Below are 6,345 nucleotides of genomic sequence, written 5' to 3' on the forward strand. Positions count from 1 at the left end.
GGCTTGATAGCGGGAGGTTGACTTAGGATGTGTGGTTTGTGAGAGCTTTCCAGAATTGGGAGTTGGATGACATTTGCGGGTTATTAGAGCGCCTGTATTGGCATGAGACCCGTGGCAGAGGTGGAGATTCGCTTGTCTGGGTGCCTTCTGCTCGGGAAAGGTTTAAAGTGAGTTTATTTTTTCGTTGTCTCTCAGTCTTTACAGGGATTACGTTTCCATGGAAAACAGTGTGGAGATCTATAGTGCCACTCAAAATGGCTTTCTTTACTTGGACAGTAGTGTGGGGCAAAATTCTGACACTTGACAATTTAAGGAAGCGAAGACAAATCACAGTTAACTGGTGTTGTACGTGCAAATGTAATGGAGAATCGGTGGATCATCTTCTTTTGCACTGTCAAGTGGCTTTTGACTATTGGTGTCTTTTGTTAGGTATGTTTGGGGTTTCGTGGGTGATGACTAGATTTGTGAGATGACTGATGGAGACTTGGAGAGGATGCTTTGTGGGAGGTTATGCTTGTGAGTTTTGGAGGACGACGCCATTGTGCTTATGGTGGTGTTTGTGGAGGGAGCAAAATAATAAATCCTTTTAAGGAGAGGAATCATCGATTGTTGTTCTTAAGTCAACTTTTATTACATCTATTGATGCAAAAATCCGCACAATCCGGAGCCAATGGCCATTCCTGCAAGATAAGAGAAGGGATGACCGGCGTGGTGCCGGCCGGGTGCACTCCGACGATCAAGTTAGTACTTGACGATTGAATATCCCAGAAAGGATTTCATATGGGATGGGATTTATGGCATCAAGTACTAACTTGATCGTCGGAGTGCACTCGACCAGCACCACGCTGGTCATCACTTCTCTTATCTTGCAAGAATGGCCATTGGCTCCGGATCGTGCGGATTTTTGCATTAACAGTTGGCGCCGTCTGTGGGAAATGTGTGTTAGTCATAACAAATTACGATCTAGAAATTATTGATCTATAACGTTGTTCGTGTTCTTGGCCTTTGTCGTCGACACTGGCCAACTCCAACGTTTCGTTCATTATCGATCACAAAAAAAATTTTTCATGAGTTTAGTGATGAACAAGTCTCTGTCTCCATTGTTATCTACAACTAAGAAAATGGGTACGTGCAATCAACTCTACCCGTGTCTATTACATTTTATCAAATTTATAGTTGATTAAAACTCTATAAATCCAATTCTCTACTCTGTTACATATCTTGTATAAATATATATCCGGTGTATTTTATACATACTACACAGATGAGCATATACAGATCATTTATCTTTCTATGAGCATGAGTTAGATTAGATCATAATTAACAATTTAATCCATCATATATGGGTACAAGCTTGCAATGTCATGACTTCATATATCTGGGTTTAACCATGAAGGCAGAGTAGTGGATAAAATGAGGAAATTGGTAAATTAGTTCTACAAGTAAAATTTTCTAGTCCAGTGAACTCGATTAAAAAGACACATAATTTAAAATTTCTCATTCACTATTTTCTCATTCTTCATTGAATTATATAGACGATCTAGCAATGATAGAATTTATGCTTTGTTTACTGAATCACACGAAATTTTACCCAACACCATAAATCTAATGGAATGTATGTCTCACTAAAGATCTTTGTACAAAGGCTGAAAAAAAAAAAAAAATGCTTATTTTATTTGGGTCATTATTAGACTAATTGAAATTTTATTAATGAATTGCACACTTTATGTTGGTGTAAATGAGTATGTTAGAGGTTTATTTGGGGGTTTAGAATGGGATCCCAGGTGTTTCCATGGCCGCGTTTGTAAACGATAACTAATGTGGTGGAAATTCTATCTGTTATATATATATATATGCAGTCAAGTATTCATACATGACATGAGATTAGACTTCTCGACTCTCGAAAGGGAATTCATTATATAGTAAATCTTTAACACTGCAAAACTAAAATAAATGGAATTCTTTTATTTGATTGCAAATAGTTTTTCTTGAAAGATAATGATTCCAAATAGTTGAGAAAATGTATACTGATTTTAGTTTGAAGTTGGAACTATATTCCGTTGAATGTTTATGTTTTGGCTTCGTTCCTACTGGCACTATATTGGATATAAGTATGCTCATATTAAAAGTATACTATATTGTTTTAATATAGTATATTGTTCTTTGAACTACATTTGAAATAATCTTTAATTCTAAGAGGAAGACAAATAGCATTACAATTCTAGTAATATTTTCTTGGACATGAGCCCCATCATTACATACTCTTTCAAATATGAAAGTTTTGGTGAAAACCTTCTAATGGGAAAAAGGGAATGATTTTGATTTCTAAGTGAAGTATAAGACCCATAATGTTTTAGTACCTGATCAGTTCATGTCTGCCATGAATGATACATTACATACGCTTACCAAATTGGCGCGTCGTGGTTAATGTCAAAACTAGCTCATTTCAATTGTTAAAATTATGTATTTATCATATTTGTCCCTAAGCTGGCAAAAACTAATGTAGCCCCAACAAGGGTAGTTTGTAAATGCTTATAATGCAGGTAATCAATCATTCCCATGCATGTGCCTTACCAACGAGAAGTCTCTTGATGGGAATTTAAAATTAAAGGCTCCCATAATTACTTACAATATAGCCAACTCAAAGGGGTTGTTTGGCTTTTTGAGGGTTAGGCCAATCTTTACATTGGTGCTATTGATAAATATTTAAGATTGGGAAACTTCCTAAAAGTTTTATGATTAAGGAATCAACAATTGAACTTCTTCCATGTCTATTTTTGTGTATCATTGTATATATCGATCTATATATTTGTGTTTATGGACATTGAGTTCAATTATAAGGTGTTGGTAGAATCAGTGGTAGAAGTCGAGCAAGATACTGACGAAGTAACAGTGCCTAAGGTTCGGATGAACAGTTGGCAGATTAATTGACTACACCACACAGTTTTATTACTTCATGATACACTGCTCAAATCCGGTAAAAACTTGCCAGAAAGCCACACCTGACCACTGCACCTTGCCGTGGCAATCGTCGCAGCCAACAATGATTATGTTGTTGAGCTTTATTTTTGCCCCAGTCTCCTGAGATCTTTATAGTAATCATTCTTATTTCAATTGACATACTAATGTGATTACTTTGGTACATCTGTTTATTAATTTTATGTATATGTTTCTCTATCACTGTTACTACTTTGCTAACTTGGCAAATAGGAAAAAACATAGACAGTTTAGCATTCCTTACGCGTAACAAGCAAGCTTGAGAATGGAATGGGGGCACCTAATATAGGATTCAAAATCCTATGGAGAGTTAGAGTAATACGAAGCTTAGGAAAATTAATCTCCCTTATTAAAAAGATGAAATCATGAAATTCATGAGGATCAACCTCCCCATATTAAAAGGATAAGTTTATAAAGCTTAGAGAATCTACTTCCCTTGTTAAACGGTGAGCTGGGTGAAACTCATAGTAATCTACTTCCCTTGTTAAAGGGTGAGCTGGGTGAAGCTCATAGTAATCTAATTCCCTTGTTAAAGGGTAAGCTGAGTGAAGCTCATATTAATCTACTTACCTTATTAAAGAGACGAGCTAAGTAAAACTCGTATTAATCTATTTACCTTATTAAAAGGACGAGAGGCTGACTACACCTTAGGTTTCCTCATTAAAGGGACCAAGGGCCAACAACACATTCTTCCTTCACTAAAGGGACAAGAATCCGACCACTCCCTCTACACAGAAGGGTGAGATAATTAAAGCTTCCTTCATTTACTAGAGAGATAAGACGACTACCTCTCGTATTAAAAGGGTCACCCTCATTAAGACTACACCTCTTTCCCCCGTAAAGGAATGGAAGGTCAACTTCATCTTCTTCCCTCGGTAAAGAGACACGGGGTTACCCACTTCCCTTATTAAAGGGTGAGTTGGGTGAAGCTCATAGTAATCTACTTCCCTTGTTAAAGGGTCTACTTTCTTTATTAAAGGGTGAGCTGGGTGAAGCTCATAGTAATCTACTTCCCTTATTAAAGGGTGAGCTGGGTGAATCTCATAGTAATCTACTTCCCTTATTAAAAGGTGAGTTGGGTGAAACTCATAGTAATCTACTTCCCTTGTTAGAGGGTGAGTTGGGTGAAATTCATAGTAATCTACTTCCTTTGTTAAAGGGTGAACTGGGTGAAACTCGTATTAATCTACTTCTCTTATTAAAAGAAACAAACTGAGTGAAAACTCGTATTAATCTATTTCCCTCTCTTATTAAAAGAAACAAGCTGAGTGAAAACTCCTATTAATCTACTTCCCTTATTAAAGGGACGAGCCGACTAAAGATGTTAATAAAATCAAGTACAAAATAATATCACTACGACTGATACTACTTGGTTTTTTGGAAGATGGAAATAATTTGAATGAATTCTACTCAACCGTTTCGATTTATAAAAGAAGAACGTAAACAGATAAGGAAGACATTTATGGTGGAGTTCTAATAGAAATCTGCTTCGTGAGGGACAATCAGCTCTCAGCGGGCTATTTTGCGTAGGAATTTACTTCTACAAGGTGGAATCGCAGACAACATGTTGGTCAAATAATAGGATTATGAGTCAATCCTCGAATATGATAACCATACTGGTAGCCCCACATGAGTTACCTATGTGCCGAAAGGTAGGATGCCAACATGGCAGCTTGTCACATGTACGAGCTGCCAATATGGCACTACGACACGGTCCTAAAAGAAATTTTTTTTTTTTAAAAAAAAAAAAAAAAATTGTGTGCTAAATTTATGTCAGGCTAAATTTGAGTCAGGCTCTACCCCCGACTGTGTCAGGCTAAATTTGAGTCAGGCTCTACCCCCGACTGTGTCAGGCAAAATTTAAGTTAGGCTAAATTTGAGTTAGGCTCTACTCTCGATTGTGTCAGGCTAAATTTGAGTCAGGTTCTACCCCCGATTGTGTTAGGCAAAATTTGAGTCTGGCTAAATTTGAGTCGGGCTCTACCCCCGACTGTGTCAGGCTAAATTTGAGTCAGGCTCGACTTCCGACTGTGTTCGCGAAGTGGCAATATGAGTCAGGCTAATGGGCAATGCTCTACTATCTAATAATCAAATCAACTTATTGTAGAAATAAGGGGTGAACGGTTCTACAATTCTAAATATCTATTATTATGTAATATTTGGGAATTAACGTTCCGGTGGTTTGACAAGCAATCCTCCGAAACGGAGGGCAACTGATGGATATATAATTTAATTATCCGTGGATAGGGGAAGATTGTTTAATTAACGCACTATCTCATAAGATTGAGATAGGCTCTACAGATTACGATAAGGATTAAGCCTATAGATTACGATAAGGATTAAGACGACGGTAAGTCTACGGAATATTCGACTAGATAAGAATTCCAAGTGACATGGAGACTCAAAGGGCACGGATAAACTTAAGAAGATAGAGATAACGACTATTACCCTCTCCAATGACTCTTAAATCCGTAATGGATAAGGAAAGTAAATTTGTTTCATGATAGAAGACTACTACCGTGAATGTTTCAATAAAAGAAGTCATCAGTCAACCTAAAAAGGTACGCTATAAATCCTATCCCATATGAAATCCTTTATGGGATATTCAATTATTAAGTACTAACTTGATCGTTGGAGTGCACCCGGTCGGTACCACGCTGGTCATTACTTCTCTTATCTTGCAGGAATGGCCATTGGCTTCGGATCATGCGGATTTTTGCATCAACAACATCTTTATGCTTTTGGGGTTCGGGCAAGCATTGTTCCTCCCTGGAGGAGACAACTGACTTTATTTATTCTTTGGGTCTATAGGATCCTTTTGTTGTTTATGGGATGCGTTCCCCTTTTGAACGCCTTTTATTGAATTTGCTTAATTATAAAATAAAATAAAAAATGATGCAAGATGTTGAACGAGTTAAAAGACCACCATAAAAAATTCTAAAATTTACAAACCAAGGATATGAAAATAAAAAGATTTAATTTTTTTCTAATATTTTTCTTGATGACCAAAATGGAGGATTGTGAGTGAGTTAAATCTTCAAAAATACAACATAATAAAAGCAAAGTAAAAAAGATACATTGAAAAATGTTTCATAGTCTAAGGTCAAAGGATCTTAATTCAGAGGATCTTAATTCAGAAACAATAAGAGAAAATACGAGGGGATCAAGTCAAAACATTTTGAATATCGTACAAAATTGTGAACAGGACAAAGTTGACCAATTAGAGAAAAAGCGACGGGAACCAGTCAAAACATTTTGAATATCGTACAAAATTGTAAACAAAAAGGTATGATGGATAAAACACATGGGCACTATACAAGGTGATATGAGGGAATGGATAGGAACAAA

Source organism: Cornus florida, unplaced genomic scaffold (assembly GCF_030987335.1).
Source record: "Cornus florida cultivar Cherokee Brave unplaced genomic scaffold, ASM3098733v1 CherokeeBrave_3.0.0_Hap2_Chr04, whole genome shotgun sequence".
Lineage (NCBI taxonomy): Eukaryota > Viridiplantae > Streptophyta > Magnoliopsida > Cornales > Cornaceae > Cornus > Cornus florida.